Genomic DNA, 24,114 nt, shown 5'->3' with positions numbered 1-24,114 from the left:
ATGGATGTATGAGTTGGAGCACCATCCTGCTGCAGAATTTGACACTTTTTATGATTGGGAATGTAAGAGGTAGCTAATACTTCTTGATATTTTAGGCTATTGATATTGCTTTCAACCTTGCAAATGTTTCGCACACCCCCATACTGAATGTTACCCCAGACCATGATTTTTCCACCACCAAACTTAACTGTTTTCTGGGTATATTTTGGATCCACACAGGCTCCAGTAGGTCTCCTGCAGTATTTGCGGCTGCTGTGGTGTAATTCAACTGAAGATTCATCAGAGAAATCCACCTTCTGCCACTTTTCCAGCAACCATCTGTTTAGCAGGCTGTGGGACTTGGCAAATGCCACAAATTTTTTTAATTGCCTTTTGTTTAGGGCTGTCTTCTGGGCACTGATTCGACCATGGAGGCCATTTTGAGACAGAATCCTACAAACTGTTCTAGTTGACACGGGGACTTGAGGTGACCAGTCCTTTTGGAGCTCTGCTGCAGTGGAAGAGGGTCTGGCTTTGGATTTTCTAACCAACCAACGTTCCTCCTGAGCAGTTGTCTTGTGGGGTGTGCCGGACCTGGGCTTACAAAAACATCCCCAGTCTCTTCAAATCTTTTTTTAATTCTTTGTACTTGATGCTGAGACACATTAAAGGTGCCAGCCACCTCTGCAGTGGATCTGGTCTTCAGCCTCTTGATAATCAAGGCTTTGGTCACAAGCTGTATTCTAGCATTTTGTCAATTATGTGTTTTCTCATCTGTTAGGGAAATTTTTAATCATCTACTTTAATGACATTGTCATTTATTCACAGGATTTTGGGTCTCATTTGGAACATATCAGACAAGTATTACAAATTATCAGAGTGAAAAAATTGTACGCTAAGCTAGAAAAATGTGTGTTCAAGAGCTTCCATTTTTGGCTTACATTATTTCAGCTGCAGGTTTTCAGATAGATCCCACTAAATTACAGGCTATTTTGAAATCAGACCATCCCGAGAACCTAAAAGCCCTCCAATGTTTTTTAGGTTTTGCAAATTATTACCAGACATTTATTAAGAATTTCTCAGCTAGAGCAAGACCACCTAGTGACATGAATAAAAAGGGTATGGCCTTCTCTATATGGACTCAGGGTGCTTTGTATGCTTTCAACTGTCTTAAGAAGTGCATCTCGTCAGCACCCATATTTATACAGGCTAATGTGTCTAAACTTGTTTGGTGGAGGTTGATGCGTCAGAAGTGGAGGTGGGAGCTGTATTGTCTCAAGGTCCATCTCTTGGTAAACTGCTTCCATGCACCTTATTTTCTTATAAATTATCTTTAGCTGAATGTAATTACAATATTGGTAATCGGGAATTACTGGCTTGGCTTGGTATTAAAATTAGGGAGGACCGCATGTCATTTTTTACAAAAAATTATTTATTTAAATAATAATAAAAAAAAGCCACATGCGGTTTCTTTTAGGCTGGAGTCACACTTGCAAGGGACTCCCGCGAGTCTGATATCGCAGCACAGCCGCGCACACTTCTGACAGGAGCATGCATGTGTTTCTAGGTACATGCATGCTCATGTTCAGACAGCGGCAGGCTGTGCCGGGTGATGTCATGTCAGACCCGCATGAGTTTGACAGCGCATCACCGGCACAGCCGCACTCTTCTGACAGGAATGTGCAAGTATTTCTAAAACAGATGCACGTTCACCATACTGACCCACGGACACTTGCACTGCTTTAACCGCCCATCGGCCGTCCTGCCGCCTGTGATTGGTTGCAGTCAGCTGGCACGCTGCCACTCAGGGTGGGGGCGCGTCTAACTGCAACCACTTACAAGTGCCGGTGGGCGGGCAAAACAATGAATATTGAATTGTCGGCTCTGGAAGGGAAAAGCGTGACCCGGAAGGAGTATGCTGCCATGACACAGCCTCGGGTGAGTATACCGCACACGCTCCTACGCCCCTATAAACCTGCACAAACATTTTTAATCTCCGGATTCTGGTCCCCATAGACTTATATGGGCACTGGTATTCGGAGTGGACCCAGACTTTTTTTTTAAATTCGGCAGTGATTCGCAGGTTCCAGATTTTGGTGGGTTCGATCAACTCCAGTCGTTATCTAATGCCATCAACTTAACCCAGGTGTTGTACATGAGATTGTTAAACTCCATGGAGTCCACTTTAGTATTATTTCTCATAGAGGAACTCAATTTATTGCTAACTTTTAGACAGTTTTCTGCTCTTGGTTAGGAATTAAACTATTTCATTCGTCAGCGTTCCATCTTCAGTCTAATAGGCAAACAGAATGCATAATTTAAAATTTGGAGCAATATTTAAGTTGTTTTTTTTCTGATAACCAGGAAGAGTGGTCCTTGTTCTCTCTTCTTCCCGAATTTGCCATCAATAATTGTCGCAATGAATCTTCTGGTATCTCTAATTTTTTTGTATACAGTTAGGTCCAGAAATATTTGGACAGTGACACAATTTTCGCGAGTTTGGCTCTGCATGCCACCACATTGGATTTGAAATGAAACCTCTACAACAGAATTCAAGTGCAGATTGTAACGTTTAATTTGAAGGTTTGAACAAAAATATCTGATAGAAATTGTAGGAATTGTACACATTTCTTTACAAACACTCCACATTTTAGGAGGTCAAAAGTAATTGGACAAATAAACCAAACCCAAACAAAATATTTTTTATTTTCAATATTTTGTTGCGAATCCTTTGGAGGCAATCAATGCCTTAAGTCTGGAACCCATGGACATCACCAAACGCTGGGTTTCCTCCTTCTTAATGCTTTGCCAGGCCTTTACAGCCGCAGCCTTCAGGTCTTGCTAGTTTGTGGGTCTTTCCGTCTTAAGTCTGGATTTGAGCAAGTGAAATGCATGCTCAATTGGGTTAAGATCTGGTGATTGACTTGGCCATTGCAGAATGTTACACTTTTTTGCACTCATGAACTCCTGGGTAGCTTTGGCTGTATGCTTGGGGTCATTGTCCATCTGTACTATGAAGCACCGTCCGATCAACTTTGCGGCATTTGGCTGAATCTGGGCTGAAATTATATCCCGGTACACTTCAGAATTCATCCAGCTACTCTTGTCTGCTGTTATGTCATCAATAAACACAAGTGACCCAGTGCCATTGAAAGCCATGCATGCCCATGCCATCACGTTGCCTCCACCATGTTTTACAGAGGATGTGGTGTGCCTTGGATCATGTGCCATTCCCTTCTTCTCCAAACTTTTTTCTTCCCATCATTCTGGTACAGGTTGATCTTGGTCTCATCTGTCCATAGAATACTTTTCCAGAACTGAGCTGGCTTCATGAGGTGTTTTTCAGCAAATTTAACTCTGGCCTGTCTATTTTTGGAATTGATGAATGGTTTGCATCTAGATGTGAACCCTTTGTATTTACTTTCATGGAGTCTTCTCTTTACTGTTGACTTAGAGACAGATACACCTACTTCACTGAGAGTGTTCTGGACTTCAGTTGATGTTGTGAACGGGTTCTTCTTCACCAAAGAAAGTATGCGGCGATCATCCACCACTGTTGTCATCCGTGGACGCCCAGGCCTTTTTGAGTTCCCAAGCTCACCAGTCAATTCCTTTTTTCTCAGAATGTACCCGACTGTTGATTTTGCTACTCCAAGCATGTCTGCTATCTCTCTGATGGATTTTTTCTTTTTTTTCAGCCTCAGGATGTTCTGCTTCACCTCAATTGAGAGTTCCTTAGACCGCATGTTGTCTGGTCACAGCAACAGCTTCCAAATGCAAAACCACACACCTGTAATCAACCCCAGACCTTTTAACTATTTCATTGATTACAGGTTAACGAGGGAGACGCCTTCAGAGTTAATTGCAGCCCTTAGAGTCCCTTGTCCAATAACTTTTGGTCCCTTGAAAAAGAGGAGGCTATGCATTACAGAGCTATGATTCCTAAACCCTTTCTCCGATTTGGATGTGAAAACTCTCATATTGCAGCTGGGAGTGTGCACTTTCAGCCCATATTATATATATAATTGTATTTCTGAACATGTTTTTGTAAACAGCTAAAATAACAAAACTTGTGTCACTGTCCAAATATTTCTGGACCTAACTGTATCTATGATCGTCATCCCCAGTTCTGTACATTTCAGGAGAAGCACTCTTCATGAGTACCTGGGGTGGAACATTTGATTTCAGCATTACCGTCTACATAGGAGAAGGTTGCGTGACATAGGTTCAAACTCTAAATGTGTGGCTAACTGTAGATGTGTGCCTGGTCCGGACTTGTGTGTGGGTGAATTGGTATGGTTATTTAGAAAACATATTAAGCTTAGGATACCTTCACTGAAGTTAAGACCTCGGTTTATTGGTCCTTACAAAATCACCTGGCGTTTCCGGCATCTTACAAAATTAATAATGTTTTCCATAGATCTATGATAAAAAATATGTGGCTTCGGGAACCTATCATTCCTTACCTTCACCTCCAGTCCTAATTGATGGGTCATTAGAATTTCCAGTGTCCAAATTTGTTGATTCTCATTTTGTTTAAAGATCCTTACAGTATTTGGTTCATTGGCAAGGTTATGGCCCTGGAGAGAGGACTGGGTTCCATTGTCTTCATCATGAAATACCTGGTCTTTAGGATCCAGAGGCCCCTCTTAGAGGAAGGGGAACTGTCTCAAAGAGTTTTGTACAAACTTCGCTGACTGTCCTGGAAGCGTCAGACTCTGTTCACATTGCACAGTTTGACCTGATATTTTCTCTGGTGCTTGGAATCGACACAGGCAGACTCAGGTGTATTGTGCTAAATTACAGACAAGCTAGCATGAGTTAGTCTCTGCTAGTCTGCTTGTTAGGTTCTTTTGATCTCATGTAGTGGGGAGGCCAATCACATTTGCTCCCCTTTTATATATGCTGGCTAAAATCTTCTACTTATGCCAGCTATAGATTCTATGCTGGTCTGTGAGGTGTGGTGTCCCAAATTCTCTGGTGAAAATTGTGCTATTTTCTTGTTGCGGTTGTGGAGGTTTACCCCAGTTTTGTAGCTTACTTCCTTCTCTTGTGTTTCCTCCTGAATCTCTTATTGTCTTTACCTATTTGTGTGTGTGCTGTGGGACAGAGTTTTGTTTTTTCCTTAGGCTGCTTTCACACATCCGGTTTTTGCTGAGCGACACAATACGGCGCTTTGCAGAAAAAATGCAACCGTGTTTTTCCCGCATAGACTTGCATTAGCGCCGTATTGTGCCGCATGGCCTTGCATTGCATCCGTTTTTTGCCGGATGTGGCATATTTAGCCCATGCGGCGGCCGGATGGAACGTTGCTTGGCACGTTTTTTGGTGCGCGATTTACAATGCAAGCCTATGGATACCGGATGCGGCGTCCTGCGGCAAAAAACGCATATGGCCACCGGATGCGGTTTTTTAGACTGCGCATGCTCAGTATCAAGCAGTATTCCTTCAGAATAGGAAAGGACCCATTGGTTCTACTCTCATGGCTGTTTTAGTAAATACTTGTACTCCCTATGAACTTTTCCTAAAACTGTTGAGCTATTCCTGTTATTCCTATTATAAATTTATGACTATATTGATGTTATGTATTACAAGTACTCTGTCCTTGTAAACTCTGAGAATATTCTATAGGTGCTTACACCCCACTTGACATGGAGAATGGTGCAAATTTATTTATTCATGCATATATAGGAGCAATAGACAAAGGAACAGCACAATGCCAATTTTCAAGAAGAGGTTATTTTCACTGTCACATTTTTTCCCACAAAAAATGCATTCACTGTCCTAGTAAAGTGAATGAGATTTCTGAAATCTTATACATACAGTTAGGTCCAGAAATATTTGGACAGTGACACAAGTTTTGTTATTTTAGCTGTTTACAAAAACATGTTCAGAAATACAATTATATATATAATATGGGCTGAAAGTGAACACTCCCAGCTGCAATATGAGAGTTTTCACATCCAAATCGGAGAAAGGGTTTAGGAATCATAGCTCTGTAATGCATAGCCTCCTCTTTTTCAAGGGACCAAAAGTAATTGGACAAGGGACTCTAAGGGCTGCAATTAACTCTGAAGGCGTCTCCCTCGTTAACCTGTAATCAATGAAGTAGTTAAAAGGTCTGGGGTTGATTACAGGTGTGTGGTTTTGCATTTGGAAGCTGTTGCTGTGACCAGACAACATGCGGTCTAAGGAACTCTCAATTGAGGTGAAGCAGAACATCCTGAGGCTGAAAAAAAAGAAAAAATCCATCAGAGAGATAGCAGACATGCTTGGAGTAGCAAAATCAACAGTCGGGTACATTCTGAGAAAAAACGAATTGACTGGTGAGCTTGGGAACTCAAAAAGGCCTGGGCGTCCACGGATGACAACAGTGGTGGATGATCGCCGCATACTTTCTTTGGTGAAGAAGAACCCGTTCACAACATCAACTGAAGTCCAGAACACTCTCAGTGAAGTAGGTGTATCTGTCTCTAAGTCAACACTAAAGAGAAGACTCCATGAATGTAAATACAAAGGGTTCACATCTAGATGCAAACCATTCAATTCCAAAAATAGACAGGCCAGAGTTAAATTTGCTGAAAAACCCCTCATGAAGCCAGCTCAGTTCTGGAAAAGTATGCTATGGACAGATGAGACAAAGATCAACCTGTACCAGAATGATGGGAAGAAAAAAGTTTGGAGAAGAAAGGGAATGGCACATGGTCCAAGGCACACCACATCCTCTGTAAAACATGGTGGAAGCAACGTGATGGCATGGGCATGCATGGCTTTCAATGGCACTGGGTCACTTGTGTTTATTGATGACATAACAGCAGACAAGAGTAGCCGGATGAATTCTGAAGTGTACAGGGATATACTTTCAGCCCAGATTCAGCCAAAAGTCGCAAAGTTGATCGGACGGCGCTTCATAGTACAGATGGACAATGACCCCAAGCATACAGCCAAAGCTACCCAGGAGTTCATGAGTGCAAAAAAGTGGAACATTCTGCAATGGCCAAGTCAATCACCAGATCTTAACCCAATTGAGCATGCATTTCACTTGCTCAAATCCAGACTTAAGACGGAAAGACCCACAAACAAGCAAGACCTGAAGGCTGTGGCTGTAAAGGCCTGGCAGAGCATTAAGAAGGAGGAAACCCAGCGTTTGGTGATGTCCATGGGTTCCAGACTTAAGGCAGTGATTGCCTCCAAAGGATTCGCAACAAAATATTGAAAATAAAATTATTTTGTTTGGGTTTGGTTTATTTGTCCAATTACTTTTGACCTCCTAAAATGTGGAGTGTTTGTAATGAAATGTGTACAATTCCTACAATTTCTATCAGATATTTTTGTTCAAACCTTCAAATTAAATGTTACAATCTGCACTTGAATTCTGTTGTAGAGGTTTCATTTCAAATCCATTGTGGTGGCATGCAGAGCCCAACTCGCGAAAATTGTGTCACTGTCCAAATATTTCTGGACCTAACTGTATGTTACGTATTTTTTTCTTTTGTAGATTTGAAGAAGTTTAACATTTTCAGCATGTCAATTCTTACAGTATTTTGTAGCATTTTTCACCCATTTAATTAATAAGAAATAAACGCATAAAAAGTAATTTTTTTAGGCAACATTTTTCCTACCAAGAGACTCGATTGTGATGCTAAAAGGATGGCATCAATTAGTTAACGTTTGCACATACCCATAACATGCTTCTACATTTGTATTTGAAATGGAAAATAAGTATTTACTCAAACATGTCCAAAGTGATCATAATTACGCTTTATTAGTAGTTATTTATCAATGCACTTATACTAGATTTGTAACTTCATAACCAATACAGGTATACTACTGATGAATATCATATGCACTACATGAAGATAAACAAGTCTGTGTATGGTGTCTCTTTAAGCATTGACTCCAGCAATAGTCCACTCCTTGTGAATCTCCCCCAAATTTTTGAATGGACTTTTCCTAATAATCCTATCAAGTCAGCGGTTATGACAGGAGCCGCCGTTAAATTCCTAACCCCCGCAATACTTTGCCATGCTGCAGGGGAGGCTCCTCAAAGCTCCAATCACCTGGTCGCAGGGTGAATTAGAAGGCATCCCTATGGACTGGGTCACAAGTAAAAACGATGCCCGAGTCATTATTTAACCAACATTTCCCGGCACTGTCTAAGCCAGAAAGAGAGACACTGATCTGGGTGAATCCACCAAAAAAGAAAGAACACTGGGCACTATTATTTCACACAATGAGCGAACAGTCACAATCCGAAATCCACTGGTTGAAACATATGGTCAACTCGCTACCTTGTTACACCTGTTCAGGTATTTAGCGTGAGCCTGAGTATGGGTCTACTCTCTGGGGTGCACTACAAAGCTGCAGAGCCATAATATTCCAAAATTAAAGAAAGCAGGCACTCACCGGTTTGTAGAAAAATCTAGAGAATGGTTTATTGGACCAATGAAAGCATCGGCAATTGGTGCGAAATGGCCGTTGTCCATGTGCACATTCTCCCGGCATCCTCCCCCTATGCCTGAATAAACCAGTCTTTTGATTTTTCTACAAACCAGTGAGTGCCTGCTTTCTTCAATTTTGGACTGATCTGGGTGACTGCTGCTAATCAACAGTCAATCCCCGTCACAGTAGTTGTATGGATGAATGTTCGAATCTGCGGACAAGAAGTTGGAAGAAAAGGAATTCCTTTAGTCTCCAAGCCCACCAAGGAAGATGTATCCGTCATAATGTGGATGAACATCCTGTGTGAACTTGACAAGCTTATGCTTATAAAGTGCAGACCAGGCTACTGTAAACATGCCACTCTACATAATCCCACTCAGGAAGGAATTCCAGTGGTTGGTTCACATCTGCAGGATGCAGAAGAGTGTCCCAATGCACCAGTCTGTCAGTGTTGTCAGGGTCTCGAGATGGGGGCTTGTGATCCTGCCCTCTGGACAGAAGATCATTTTGCCCCTACCAATGGGAACCTACCGCAACTTGGAAGATATGGAAGTGGTTGTCGAGTCGGTAATCCCTGAAAGAGTGGGCCAACAAGTTATGCAAGCCCGTATACTGGCTGTGGTCCAACAAGAATGAGTGCCGATTAGAGCGGTGAGTGTAGGGCACAGAAAAGTCTCCTTGCCACTGTGAAAAGAGGTGGCTCATGTGTACCTGCATAGAGGCGAAATAGCAAGTCAAAGAAGGTAATAAATGGAGGCGCCGATGTGAAATCTCTTGGCTGCAAGCGTGCCCTTGGGATAGAAGCTATGCTGTGGGAGAACTGTGTCATTTTCGCTTGCCACACCTGAAGACTCTGGTTGTATCAAAGCCATAACACATGAGACACCAGCAAAGGACACTCGCCCAATTAGAGAACGGCACAAGCAGATCCTCCAAAGCTGTATCAAGAATTTAAGTCATTATTAAGACAAATTATGGAGTTTGGAGTCGTGCAGAGTATTCCGAGCCCATTGACAGCTCTGGTGGTACTCATCAAGAAGAAGACAGGACTGTCAAAATAGCACTCAAAATTCAAATAGCATTCCTTCCCTTCCGAACCCTGCCATGTGCCTAAACAGTAGTTTTTCACCACATATGGGGTGTCAGTGTATTTAGGAGAATTTGTACAAGAAATTGTATGGTTCATTTATCCATGTTTCCCTTGTGAAAATGAAAAAAATCCGGTTAAAGCAACATTTTTGTGGTAAAAATGTATTTTTTCCTTTTCATGGCTTAACATTATAAAAATTCTGTGAAGCACCTAGGGGTTCAAGTTACTTATCACACATCTAGATACATACTTTAAGGCTGGGGCCACACGGGGCACTACTGCAATGCTCGCATGAGACTCGGCTCACGCTGGCAGCACAGCAGGTGTCATACAAGTGTGCTTGCATCTGAGGTACGATCATGTGAGCAGACCTCAGCTGTGGGGGGCGGGCTGGCACGGAGGAGGGGAGGGAGGCATTTATCTCCCTCTCTCTTGCGTAGTCGGCTATTGCCATTCTTGCGCTGCACTGGCAGCACACCAGTGTACTGCGAGTGCAGTGCGATTTTTCTCTCGCCCCATTGACTTGAATGGGTGCGAGAGAAAGAGACTCAGCTTACAATTGCAGCATGCTGCGATTGTTTTCTCGGTCCGATTAGGGCAGAGAAAATAATCGCTCATGTGTGCTGACACAGGCTAATATTGGTCCGAGGGGAATGCGATGTTTTATCGCTCTCCACTCGCACTGATTTTCTCGCCGTGTGGCTTAGGCCTTAGAGGTGTAGTTTCCAAAATTGGGACACTTGTAGGAGATTTCCACTGTTTAGGCACATCTAGGGGTCTGCAAATGCGACATTACGTTCGCTATCTATTCCAGCCAATTTTGCGCTCCAAAATTCAAGTAGCGCTCCTTCCCTTCCGAGCCCGGTTTAGCACCCAAACGGTAATTTCCTCTACATATCAGGTATCAGTGCACTTTGAAAATATTTCACAACAAATTGTATGGTCATTTTTTTCTTGCTACTTTTGGCAAAATAAAAAAATTGTGGCTACTGTATAATAATGCTTCTTGGTAACATTTTCATTTTTCCCATGTTGCTTTAGTTCCTCTGAAACACCTAAAGGTGTTTTTTTGAGCAGTGTGAGGGTTGTAGTTTTTAAAATGTTGTCACATTTGGGTATTTCTGTCACATAGGCCCATCAAAGTGACTTAAAATATGATATGGTCCCTAAAATTTGGGTTTGGAAATTTTGTTGGAAACTGAGAAATTGCTGATAAATGTTTAACCCTTCTAACATCATAAAAAAAAATAAATATATGTTTCAAAAATGGTGCATATGTAAAGTAAATATGTAGCAAATATTATTTATTCATGATTTTGTGAGATAACTATCTGGTTTAAACACAGAAAAATTGAAAGTTTGAAAAAGTTTTGCTATTTTTATAAATAAATGCAAATCATATCGACCAAATTTACCAATAACATTAAGTACAATATGTCACAAAAAATTAAAATCTTAGAATCACTGGGAACTATTGAAGCATTGTAGAGATATTACCTTATAAAGTGATAACAGTCAGAATTGTAAAATTTGGCCAGGTCGGGGAGTGTAAAGGAGGTTTTGGATTGTACAGATTAATATTATATGCTTATGTGTCGCCCTGGGCAAGCCAGGGGACACAGGTCACAACACCACCACACCCCACACTCCAGGTAGGCACACCTGCTAACCAGAAATCCTTGTTGCCTTGCTCCAGGAGTCGGTTGATGCACACCAGGGGGTGGGCCAGGCGGTTGGCTCCGCCCACCAAGGAGCTCACAACTCTGGAGGCAGGAAGTAACCAGGCAGTTGGAGTCGAGCGAGGGACATGAGAGAGTGAACAGGAGTCTAGTCAGGGAGGAGGAAGTGGAAGGAGTGAGGAGTAGCCCAGGCAGGGGCTAGAGTAAACAGAGAAGTGAAAGTGGTGAAAGTAAGGAAAGTAGTAAAGGAGAAGAGTAAGCAAAGTGACAGAAGGAAAGAAAGCCTGAGAGCCCCGCTTTGTGTAGGGCCAGAACAGCAAGGTCAGCGACGGCGGTGACTGTTTGGAGGGGGACAGTTTGGAAGTTCCTGGAAGGACCCCGTTGGCTGTGTGCCCGGTGGTCTGGAGCAGTGTTCCGAAGGACAGTCAGCACCAGGGCAGGGGCCTCTCGGACCCCGGCAAGGCTAGGAGTCGCCAGATTTGCCAAATCCGTCAGTGACGGGGACGCAGATCCCCCAGCAACCAAGTCCCGATTGACGGCAACAGCCCGACCATTACCGGGGAGACACCGCCACCGCCAAGGCACAAGTTTCCCCAGGGCCAGCGCCTGCGGGCAAAGTGTAGAGCTCCTCCGGCCCAGATTGCAGTCGGGGAGCGGGTAACTGGAGGGAATCCACCGCTACCATCAGACAACATAGGTGCAAGGAAGAGAAACGTCACCGTTACCTACCGGGAGTGCAGGTGCAGCCGTCTGTGGGACCGTCCTACCAGCCGTTGGTTTACCGTACAAACTGTGTCCGTGTGTCAGGCTGAGTGAGTACCATAGTGCCGCAAGGCACAGCGCTGCCCCCGCGCCCCTGCGCCCTCCAGGCCCTACACTTCACATCTCATCACCGGGCCCCGGGATCACCAACCCCTACCCACGGAGGGGCAACACAACACCTGGCTGCTCCGCATCACCATCCCCGGACCCCCACACTGAGCAGCGGTGGTGCAATCACCACAACCGTGGGTGGCGTCACGAACTATAACAATCCCCACACCCAACAAACACCCCCTTTCACTCACGGGCGAGGAGTGTCGCTCGAGACACCCCGGGATCCGGCCCACGGCTCGAGCCACCAGGAGCAACTGCCGGACCCGAGCAGAAGGGGTGAGCGCGGTGTGCTGACACCCTCCTCCCCGCCCGCGACAACTTGGCGTCACGAACAGGATCTTACCGCTCTGCCGTCTGGTAGAGGTGCGCCTTGTTACCGCCGAAGGCATCCGGCGGAAAAATTTCAGAAGCCGCCATCTTTGGCGCGAAAAGTTCCCGCTCGAGCGTCTTCTCGAGCAGTAGAGGCGCGAAGGCCAAAACCCCGCCCCGAGAGAGGAGGGGCCGGAAAGAGCTAAGGGGGACGGAAACAAGATGTCTGCGCCCGACGGAGCCGCTGGAGGAGCGGTGGTCGCAGCCGCAGTGGCACCCGCGGAAGGGAATGGGCCTGCCCAGGTCTTGGCCGCACCGGCGGGAGGTGCCGCGGCTCCCGCGCTTGCTCAGGTCATGCCGTTTTCCTTGCCCTATGCACCCGGAGCTGCCTGGCTGCCGCAGTATGACGGGAAACCGGATGCCCTACAGGCCTTCCGGAAAAAGCTTAACCCGTTGCTAGAGCTGTACCCCCTGACTGATAAGCAACGTGCTGCGATAGTGCTAGGCCAGTTAACCGGTGCGGCGGAGCAGGAAGCGGAGACCTGGGCCGAGGGGGACCGGCTCTCTGTAGCCACCATCTTCGAGAGGCTACAGACTGCCTTCGAGACCCGGACTGAAGCTGAGCTGAGCATGCAGTTTTACCAGTGCCGGCAACGAGCTGGGGATAGCATTCGGGACTATGCTCTACGTCTGCAGACCGCCCTCCGCACGCTGAAGCGGGTGAACTCTATTAATGAGGCGGATAGCAATAAGATGTTAGTTGAGCAATTTGCGCAGGGGATGAGGTCCCCTGAGGATCGTAAACAACTCCGGCTGTGGGCCCTAGAACACCCTGATGTGGACTTTGCTGTGTTAAAGGAGCGGGCTATTAAAGCACTACAGCCCCTAGCCGCTGAAGTTCTGGAACCCGTCCCGTGGCCCGTCGAGACAGCTCCTGTTACGGCAGCCTCAGCCAAACCAACCTCTGTAATGCCTGCAGCCCCGAGCAGCACCGTCGAAGAGTTGGCCGCCCAGGTCCGTCGCCTGGACGGAGACCTTGCCAAAATCCTTGCTGCACTGCAACCTCTGACCAGATCCCAGCCTCCAGCGCAGATACAGCTCGCTGACAGTCCCGAAGATGTTCCCTGGATGCAGCGGAGAAGCGTTAACAACCCGCGGAGCAGACCTCCAATCTGCTACAAGTGCCGTAAGCCGGGCCATTATTACCGACAGTGCCCGTTAAACGAGCAACCCCTGGGGCCCCGGGCCAATCCTCAGGAGTAGAACACCGTGGCCCCCCGGACTGGCGAGACCGATATGTCGGGGCCCGCCCTATCATCCCCGTGGCTGTGGACGGCATACCAGTGATGGCTCTCTTGGACACTGGATCACAGGTAACTACCATACCGTACACGTTGTATCAGCAGTATTGGGCCACAGACGAGCTGGCGCCTCCAGACCCTAGTATAAATTTGATTGCCGCTAATGGACTTCCATTGACCCAGGTGGGGTATAAAGAAGTGGCTATGACAGTGGGGCAAGCTGAACTGCAACATCAGGGCATGATTGTGATTATGAATGAACTCAGTGATCATAACCCGAAAATAGTGCTGGGAACCAATGTGATGGAACACTGCATGGCTGATGTGTTGAACCTTTTGCAACGGCTAGCCGCCACGGCGGCGGGGAGCCGGCAGAGGGCTGTGCAGCGTGAGATCCGCGCCCTGATGTACCGCCAGCATGTAAGCTCAACCGGAGGGGAGATTGGTGGAGTGCAAGTGATGGATGTTGCTCCATTGACTGTGCCCCCTAGGAGTGAGATGATGATCTGGTGTAGGGCAGCAGTAGGGCCTCAGGGGCGTGACTACCCTGCGATGATGGAGCCCATGCCTTCCGAGCACTGGCCCACTGTAGTGGCCGCCCGAGGGGTGGTAGATGTGAAGAAAGGGAGAGTGCCTGTGAGAGTGTTGAACTGTGGGGAGGAAGAAGTCAGGCTCCCCCGGTATGCCACCATTGCCAAGCTGCTCACCCTGGACCCTCACACTATCCAGGAAGCCCGTCCATCCACACGCCCACCTACCACCAGCACTTCCCCACCCCAGGGGGACACCAAGGAGTGGCACCAACAGCTACATGTGGGCACTGACGACACCCCTACACATCACAGGGCAGGGGTACACAGGGTAGTGCAGGAGTACGAACAGGTTTTCAGTAAGCACCCCCTAGACTTTGGGCAGGTCAAGGGGGTCCAACACCACATCCCCACGGGTGAACATCCCCCTATCAAAGAGAGGTATAGACCTATTCCCCCTGCACATTACCAGTGTGCCAAGGATATGTTGAAGAATATGAAGGAGGCAGGGGTTATTCGGGACAGTTGTAGTCCCTGGGCCGCTCCGTTGGTACTGGTCAAGAAGAAGGATGGTACCATGCGGATGTGTGTGGACTACCGGAAGATCAACCAGATAACCCATAAAGATGCCTATCCATTGCCTCGTATTGAAGAATCTTTGGCTGCACTGAGAACTGCAAACTACTTCTCGACCCTTGACCTCACCAGCGGATACTGGCAAGTGGCCGTGGCCCCCGAGGACCGGGAGAAGACCGCCTTCACCACCCCGATGGGGCTCTGCGAATTCAATAGCATGCCGTTTGGGCTGTGCAATGCCCCCGGGACCTTCCAACGGTTGATGGAGTGCTGTCTGGGACATTTAAACTTCGAGACCGTCCTGCTGTATTTGGATGATGTGATTGTTTATTCCCAGACGTATGAGGCCCATCTGGAACACCTGGCCGAGGTGTTCACGTCCCTTGCCAAGTTCGGGATGAAGTTGAAGCCCTCGAAGTGCCATCTGCTGAAACCCAGGGTGCAGTATCTAGGACATGTGGTGAGTGCGGATGGTGTCGCTCCCGACCCGGAGAAGATCACCGCCATCCAGAGCTGGTCGAGACCAACCACAGTGAGGGAAGTAAGGCAGTTCCTGGGACTAGTGGGGTACTATCGGCGCTTTATAAAGGGGTACACGAAGATGGCTGCCCCCATGCAAGATCTCCTCGTGGGACAGACCAAAGGTGGTAGACCCATTGGAGCCCCACTGCTGTGGGAGGACAAGCATGAGGAGACCTTTGGCCAGTTGAAGGCGGCCTTGACCGGAGAAGAGGTCTTGGCGTACCCTGACTATGGGCGCCCGTTCATCCTCCACACGGACGCTAGTAACGTGGGGCTAGGAGCGGTCTTGTCCCAGGTCCAGGATGGAAAGGAGAAGGTGATTGCCTACGCCAGCCGAAAACTCCGGCCGACCGAAAGGAACCCTGAGAACTATAGCTCCTTCAAGCTCGAGCTATTGGCGTTGGTGTGGGCTATCACAGAGCGGTTCCGCCACTACCTGGCGGCAGCAAAATTCACCGCGTTTACGGACAACAATCCGCTAACTCACCTGAACACGGCCAAGTTGGGCGCGCTGGAGCAGCGGTGGGTAGCCCGGTTAGCCAACTATGATTTCACCATAAAGTACCGAGCTGGTCGTGTCAACATCAATGCAGATGCACTCTCCCGGATGCCCCATTTGTCAGAAGAGGGGTGTGAGGATGACGACCTCGAGGAGATTGAGTTGCCTGCGTTTCACCAGCCGCCTACTGAGAGGGTACAGGTATGTCAGCAAAGGGTGGATCTGGACCCGCGGCCCAGTCAAGAGTGGCAGGACGCCCAGGACCAAGCACCGGCTGTCCGCCTTGTCAAGACTCTGGTGGAACAAGGCGCCATGGGAATGGACCCCAGCGCTCCAGCCGAAGCCCAACGCTTGTGGAAAGAACGGAAACGGCTTTACCTGCACCAAGGGAGGCTGTACCGTGAGCTGATCAACCCGAAGACCCATGAGAAAATATGCCAGTTAATCGTTCCTCAGGCTGATGTCGCTACTGTACTGCGGGCATACCACGATGGTGCTGGCCACTTCGGGTGGAAGAAGCTGGAGATGCTGTTGAGGGAGCGGTTTTATTGGAGTGGGATGCGTGAATCGGTGGAAGCCTGGTGTCGAGAATGTGGTCCTTGTACACTGAGGAGAAAGGACGAGACTAGCCAGCGGGCACCGTTACATCCCATAGTCACCCATCAGCCGCTGGAGCTGGTCGCCCTGGACCATGTCAAGCTCACCCCTAGCCGAAGTGGGTACACCTACGCATTGACCATGGTAGACCACTACTCAAGATTTATGGTGGTAGTCCCCGTTAAGGACCTAACTGGTCGAACCGCTGCTCGAGCGTTCCAGGCTTATTTCTGCCGACCCCATGGGTACCCCGAGAAGGTGCTAACTGACCAAGGTCCGGCTTTTGAAGCAGAGGTGTTTCACGAATTCTGCCAGTTGTACGGCTGCAAGAAGATCCGGACCACTCCGTACCACGCCCAAACCAACGGCATGTGCGAGAAAATGAATCACTTGGTCCTGGGGCTCCTCAAGACGCTACCGCTGGAAGAACGGAACATGTGGCCGGAAAAGCTACCTGACTTGGTCGACATGTATAATAATATCCCGTCCAGCTCGACGAAGTGCACCCCAGCGTATCTGATGAGGGCTCGGCCTGGCCGCCTGCCGGTGGATCTGGAGATGGGGTTGGAAGCCCCAGAAGCACTCCCTTCAACGGCAGAATGGGAAAGTCAAAGGAGGGCACAGTACCGGCAGATCCAGGAGTATGTGGAGAAGAACCTCAGTCGAAGCCGAGAGCAGCAGGAGCACCGGTTCAACCAGAAGGCGCCCGCAGGTCCTTTCCAGCCATGGGATGTGGTGCTGAAACGGAAGAGGAAAACCCACAAGCTGGATGATCAGTGGGAGCAAGTCCCTTATGTTATACAACCCACAGAATGGGGAGACGGGAAGACTTACCAGATCAGTCGTGACCAAGGGGACACCCTAGCCACAGTTTCCCGGGACCATCTAAAAAAATGCCCCCCAGCGTTGAAAGCAGAGGCTGAAGTACCGGTTCCTCCACCAGTGGAAAAGGCAGCAGAGGTAATCCACACGGTAATGGGTGACTTCCCAGCAAACTGGCCTACACAGAACGGCGCGGTGATACTTCCAGTGATACTGTTCCCACAACCCGTGGATGAAGAAGTAGTGGAAGCGGTTAACCGTGAGCCAGAACTAATGCCAGTGCCCAGGGATGAACCTGTACCCAGTCCCCCTGCACCTCCGCCTGCTCCACACTATAGCAGGGAGGAGGAACCGATTGTTCCCTCTACCCCACTGCCTAGCACCACTGACACCGGGCCCCGAAGGTCCACCCGTTCCAACCTAGGTAGACCCCCACTTAGGTACAGGGAGACCGTTCTATGAGTAAGAGGGACCCGCAAATGTAAAAGGTTGCTGTTTGTTTGTTAAGTTTGAAAGTTTGAAATGATGAAAATGAAAATGACCGAGTACTTCACCTGATTCACCGTGTGATTTGCAACCGGCTGGAGCCGGCACCGTTGTCCCCGTGGGGACCGTTTAAGTTTGTTTGCATGGGAACTATCCATGGACAAGCCCGTGAACTCTGCAGGGCACCACAAACGTTAAGTGGCTTGTAAATATGTTGGGTACCGTTACCGTTTCCGCAATGCCGCCTCCGGAGAGGCAGGTTGGAGGGAGGGCCCTGAGCAGAGCAGGCCAGGGCCCAGCCACCAAAGGAACCGGTGGCTACCCTCTGGAGGGGAAGGACAGATCCCGCTCGGGTAACTTGTGCTGGACTGTGGGTCAAGGGGTGCTGCCTGGGCTTTAGGGGCAGCATCAGGGCCAGGTTGCTTGGGTGGGAGAGAGCGGAAACCGTGACCGTATACCGTTGCAACGTTTAAGTAAATGTGCCTCCCGTCTTGGGAAGAGTTTTTGATTAAAAATGTTATTGATGTTTGATTAACCCTTGTTATCCCCTTTTACAGAAAAATAAAACCGGTGTAGGACGGCAGCCCGCGGACGGTCTGCATTTTGCTAAGGGGGAATGTGTCGCCCTGGGCAAGCCAGGGGACACAGGTCACAACACCACCACACCCCACACTCCAGGTAGGCACACCTGCTAACCAGAAATCCTTGTTGCCTTGCTCCAGGAGTCGGTTGATGCACACCAGGGGGTGGGCCAGGCGGTTGGCTCCGCCCACCAAGGAGCTCACAACTCTGGAGGCAGGAAGTAACCAGGCAGTTGGAGTCGAGCGAGGGACATGAGAGAGTGAACAGGAGTCTAGTCAGGGAGGAGGAAGTGGAAGGAGTGAGGAGTAGCCCAGGCAGGGGCTAGAGTAAACAGAGAAGTGAAAGTGGTGAAAGTAAGGAAAGTAGTAAAGGAGAAGAGTAAGCAAAGTGACAGAAGGAAAGAAAGCCTGAGAGCCCCGCTTTGTGTAGGGCCAGAACAGCAAGGTCAGCGACGGCGGTGACTGTTTGGAGGGGGACAGTTTGGAAGTTCCTGGAAGGACCCCGTTGGCTGTGTGCCCGGTGGTCTGGAGCAGTGTTCCGAAGGACAGTCAGCACCAGGGCAGGGGCCTCTCGGACCCCGGCAAGGCTAGGAGTCGCCAGATTTGCCAAATCCGTCAGTGACGGGGACGCAGATCCCCCAGCAACCAAGTCCCGATTGACGGCAACAGCCCGACCATTACCGGGGAGACACCGCCACCGCCAAGGCACAAGTTTCCCCAGGGCCAGCGCCTGCGGGCAAAGTGTAGAGCTCCTCCGGCCCAGATTGCAGTCGGGGAGCGGGTAACTGGAGGGAATCCACCGCTACCATCAGACAACATAGGTGCAAGGAAGAGAAACGTCACCGTTACCTACCGGGAGTGCAGGTGCAGCCGTCTGTGGGACCGTCCTACCAGCCGTTGGTTTACCGTACAAACTGTGTCCGTGTGTCAGGCTGAGTGAGTACCATAGTGCCGCAAGGCACAGCGCTGCCCCCGCGCCCCTGCGCCCTCCAGGCCCTACACTTCACATCTCATCACCGGGCCCCGGGATCACCAACCCCTACCCACGGAGGGGCAACACAACACCTGGCTGCTCCGCATCACCATCCCCGGGACCCCCACACTGAGCAGCGGTGGTGCAATCACCACAACCGTGGGTGGCGTCACGAACTATAACAATCCCCACACCCAACAAACACCCCCTTTCACTCACGGGCGAGGAGTGTCGCTCGAGACACCCCGGGATCCGGCCCACGGCTCGAGCCACCAGGAGCAACTGCCGGACCCGAGCAGAAGGGGTGAGCGCGGTGTGCTGACACCCTCCTCCCCGCCCGCGACACTTACATAATACTTGTTATTGCAACGAAATTCAGTGCTGTCCTCAATCATGTGCCAGCTGTGCCAAACACACAATGCCCCGGAAAAATATGCCATAAACACAAAAGCGCTTAACAATAGCATTATTCACTCCAAGCCTCACATAATAATAGTGTCCAAAACAATGTGCTCCCATATTTAATGAATCTTCCAGCAAACATTGCAATACAAAAATTGATTTACAATAATTACACAGAAACTGCTTCTGAATTTTATCAATAGTAAAAAAGTCATACAGTTAGTGCCCCCTAGAGTATCTCACAATATTAAAGATAATGGCACCATTGTGATTGATACAAATAGTCAAATATTACCCCAAAAGTGGTATACATAATAGTTTTACAAATAGTGCCCTCAAAAATGCCAATAATAAATTGCCATATTGATAAAACCCTTAAAAAGTCCCTCATAACAGCCTCCAGAGGGTCATATAATAAACAATGTCATCAAGACAGTGACACCCCCCAAAGATAGTACTTGCACCCTTATTATACTTCACCTCCCCAACCCTACCTTACATAAACACACACTCTGCCTTTCTCGCGCAGACCATTTTGGAAAAAGACTTACATAACTCTGTGGCTATGGATGCTGTGATGGCTGACAGAGGTGACTTGAGACTAGCATTCGCTGAGGGTTGTCATGTGGCAAAATAGATATTTGGGAGGTTACAGAAAAGCATTTATCCTTTAGTGGAGTAGAAGGGGCATTTTTCATCTCCCTACTTCTATCTGCTGTTGAGCCATCCAATAGGAGGAGATTGGATGATCCACTCCTACTGAGTTTTTACTATGTCTTATGTAAAGTGATATATATACATATATATATATATATATATACACTGCTCAAAAAATTAAAGGGAACACTCAAATAACATATCCTAGATCTGAATGAATGAAATATTTTCATTGAATACTTTGTTCTGTACAAAGTTGAATGTGCTGACAACAACATCACACAAAAATCGTCAATGGAAATCAAATGTTTTAACCAATGGAGGCCTGGAATTGAACACACACAAAATGAAAGTGGAAACAAGTCAAAATGAAGATCAAAACAAGACAAAATTAAAGTGGGAACAAGTCAAAATGAGGCTCAGTATTGTGTGTGGCCTCCACGTGCCTGTATGGCCTCCCTACAATTCCTGGGCATGCTCCAGATGAGGTTGCGGATGGTCTCCTGTCTCCTCCCAGGCCTGGACTAAAGCATCCGCCAACTCCTGGACAGTCTGTGGTGCAACAAGATGTCAGTGGATGGAGCGAGACATGATGTCCAAGATGTGCTCAATCGGATTCAGGTCTGGGGAACAGGCGGGCCAGTCCATAGCTGCAATGCCTTCATCTTCCAGGAACTGCTGACACACTACAGCCACATGAGGTCTCGCATTGTCCTGCATTAGGAGAAACCCAGGGACAACCGCACCAGCATATGGTCTCACAAGGGGTCTGAGGATTTAATCTCGGTACCTAATGGCAGTAAGGCTACCTCTGGTGAGCACATGGAGGGCTGTGCAGCCCTCCAGAGAAATGCCACCCCACACCATTACTGACTCACTGCCAAACCGTTCATACTGAAGGATGTTCGAAGCAGCAGATCACTCTCCACGGCGTCTCCAGACTCTCTCACATCTGTCACATGTGCTCAGTGTGAACCTTCTTTCATCTGTGAAGAGCACAGGGCACCAGTGGTGAATTTGCCAATCCTGGTGTTCTGTAGCAAATGCCAAGCATCCTGTATGGTGTTGGGCAGTAAGCACAACCCCTATGTGTGAACGTCGGGCCCTCATGCCTTCCTCATGGAGTCAGTTTCTAACTATTTGTGCAGACACATGCACATTTGTGGCCTGCTAGAGGTAATTTTTCAGGGTTCTGGCAGTGCTCCTCCTGTTCCTCCTTGCAAAAAGGCGAAGGTAGTGGCCCTGATGCTGGGTTGTGTCCCTCCGACGGCCCCTCCATGTCTCCTGGTGTACTGGCCTGTCTCCTGGTAGTGCCTCCATCCTCTGGACACTACGCTGACAGATACAGAAGCCTTCTTGCCACAGCTCACATTGATGTGTCATACTGGATGACCTGCACTACCTGTGCCACTTGTGTGGGTTTTAGAGTCCGTCTCATGCTACCACGACTGTGAGAGCACAACCAACATTCAAAAATGACCAAAACATCAGCCAGAAAGCATTGGTACTGAGATGTGGTCTGTGGTCCCCAACTGCAGAAACACTCCTTTATTAAGTGTGTCATGATAATTGCCAATAATTTCCATCTGATGTCTATTCCATTTACACAACAGCATGTGAAATTGATTGTAAATCAGTGTGGCTTCCTAAGTGGACAATTTGATTTCACAGAAATTCGATCAACTTGGAGTTATATTCAGTAGCTTATGTGTTCACTTTAATTTTTTGAGTAGTGTATATATAGTGAGCAGCGCTACTACGGGAAGCTATGTTTACCCGGCATAGCAGAGCTGACTGTGTGTTGCGCTCAGTGCCCCCTGGCGCTGAAACTTTATAAGACGAGTAGATGCCTTTAAGTGTTTTATTGCATAATCTATTTTACGGTATTTTAGTATGTAATGTCTCATATGTGATTAATGCAGAACTGTATAATGTAAAGGCATAGGCGTGTTAGCAGATAGATATTAGAGTATTGTGTAATGTAGGGGATCATATGTATAATATCTGTTGGCCCAACGAGCTGTGTCAGGTGGGAGGCACAGTTTGGGGAGTCATGTAAGCATATATAGGAGTAACATGTATTAATCTACAAGAATGCTAAATAGGATATAGTATAGATTAAGTTATAGCTAGGAACCAACCATAGTAATAATAATAAAGATGGATAGGTGTAATGTAGGGACCAAGAGTGCAGGAAGGAATGTAAGATCTAGGTAGAGTTTGTGAAGTAACAGGAAGAGTGTTATGTGCAGGTGCTAGCAGGCCCAGATATAGATACTTTGATAACCTAGGAGACTTAGAGCACAGAGGGAGGAGTGACAGAGAGTTGTTAGTTTGACATTCCAAGGTGGAAGTGTAATTCTGCATAGAGGTTCCTGTGGTAAATGTGCCCTGCTCCAGGGTCTGTCTGGCAACTGGAAGGTCTCCTCCACTGTGTCTTGATTCTAAGGCTCCCCTGGAGTTGGGCAACGTAGACACAACCTGAGGCGGTAAAGGATACGGGAAGCCGCAGAGGTAAGAGACAGGGAAAAGCAGAAGTCAGATTTGGCTGTTGGAAGACTAATACCCAGGGCGAGGGCTAGACAGGAAAGCATACCTCCCAACCATCCCGGATACATCGGGACTGTACCGGCTTTGAGCGGGTGTCCCGGTGTCACGATCGTGAGCCATGGGTCCCGTGGCTCTGCCCACCTGCTCTCTCCCCGTCTGACTTTCTCCCCCTCCTATCCACATGAGCAGAGCCGAGCGCTGCTTCACTGCTCTGGCTCTGTGTGCTGCCGCTGTTATGGGTGGGCGGCAGCAGCACTTTCCTGGCTGACGGCGCTTTAAATCCAGCACTTGCAGCCCAGTGCTGGGCTGCTTGTGTACAGAAGTGCATCTGTGGGCAGAGCTACTGAGCAACATGCTGAGCTCTGTCCACAGATGAAGAGACTGGAGGAAGAGGAGCTGCAACACCAAGGAACGCTGTATGTGACCCCCCCCCACTTACCCAGAGCTGTATGCTCCAACCCTCTCCTCACCAGAGCTATATGCCTCCAGTCACCCCCTCACCAGATCTGTATGGCCCCCTCACCAGATTTGTATGCCCCCCAGCCCCCAAACCAGATTTGTATGCCCCCCAGCCCCCACACCAGATTTGTATGCCTCCAGACCCCCCATCGGGGCTGTATGTGCCCCCAGAGCTGTATAAGCCCCAACACCAGAGCTATATGCCCCTTAGTAATATCTATGCTACCAGTAATTTGTATGCCCCACAGTAAAGTGTATTTCCCCCAGTAATGTGTATATCCTTTAGTAACGTATATGCCCCTCAGTGAAAAACACAGACGTTCTTCACGGACGTGTTAAACACGCATATGTCCCTTCATACTCCATGATTCACGGCACACAGTGGTTGTCCATGTGCAATCAGTGATACGTGATCCGTACTCCGTGATTGCACATGGACATATACTCACCTGCCCCGCTCCTGCTCTCCGTGGTGCTAAAGAGTCCCACAATTCAGCATCCAGGCACCGCTCTCTCACCTCTGCAGCTAATTCCGGGTCGGCTGTGGCTGCATAAATGAAAATGCATGCCATAATGAACCAGGCAGGAAGAAGCAGAGAGTAGCTGCCGAACTCAGCATCACTGGAGAAGATGAGTTGAAAAAGCTTTTTATTTTAAATGTCTGTGTTTTTCTGGTACGTGTTTCACGGATCACACCATAGTGTGGTCCGTGGAACATCAGTGATGCCAGAAAAAAACGGACATGTTTCTGTGCGGCAATCACGGATACGCATGTATGCCGCAT

The sequence above is a fragment of the Anomaloglossus baeobatrachus genome, chromosome 6, assembly GCF_048569485.1.
Source record: "Anomaloglossus baeobatrachus isolate aAnoBae1 chromosome 6, aAnoBae1.hap1, whole genome shotgun sequence".
Taxonomy (NCBI): Eukaryota; Metazoa; Chordata; class Amphibia; order Anura; family Aromobatidae; genus Anomaloglossus; species Anomaloglossus baeobatrachus.
This window is presented reverse-complemented; position numbering follows the sequence as displayed.